The sequence below is a fragment of the Brassica oleracea genome, chromosome C4 (assembly GCF_000695525.1).
Source record: "Brassica oleracea var. oleracea cultivar TO1000 chromosome C4, BOL, whole genome shotgun sequence".
Taxonomy (NCBI): domain Eukaryota; kingdom Viridiplantae; phylum Streptophyta; class Magnoliopsida; order Brassicales; family Brassicaceae; genus Brassica; species Brassica oleracea.
The window spans coordinates 10,506,250-10,506,661 of NC_027751.1; positions in this window are offsets into that span (position 1 = coordinate 10,506,250).

Genomic DNA, 412 nt, shown 5'->3' on the forward strand with positions numbered 1-412 from the left:
ACATCCTTTATGCCAATCTTATTCTGACAAACTCTAGTGGTAGACCATTCCCAAAACCTTTCACTCCTTTTAAGCTTTCATTGTTTGATGAGTGAGGCCTTCTTCGGAAAGTCTTACATGTGCATAATGTTGAGAGTATTGGGAACGACAATGTTTGATCTTCATTCTTGCTAGATTGGACACTCTATTGTGTAGCTATAGGTGGGGGGGGGTGAGAGTTGTGATTATGATTTGGGAGCAATGAAAAAGGAAAAGAAATAACTATTTGTGTTTAAGTGAATTGTCTTACTGGGATAAGTAGAAAAAAAACTTCTAGCTCAAGTTATGAAAAGTCTTGGCCCCCATTTAAAAAAATAAAATAAAATAAAAAATAAAATATGAAAAGAAAAGAAAAAGAAAGAAAAAGGGGGCT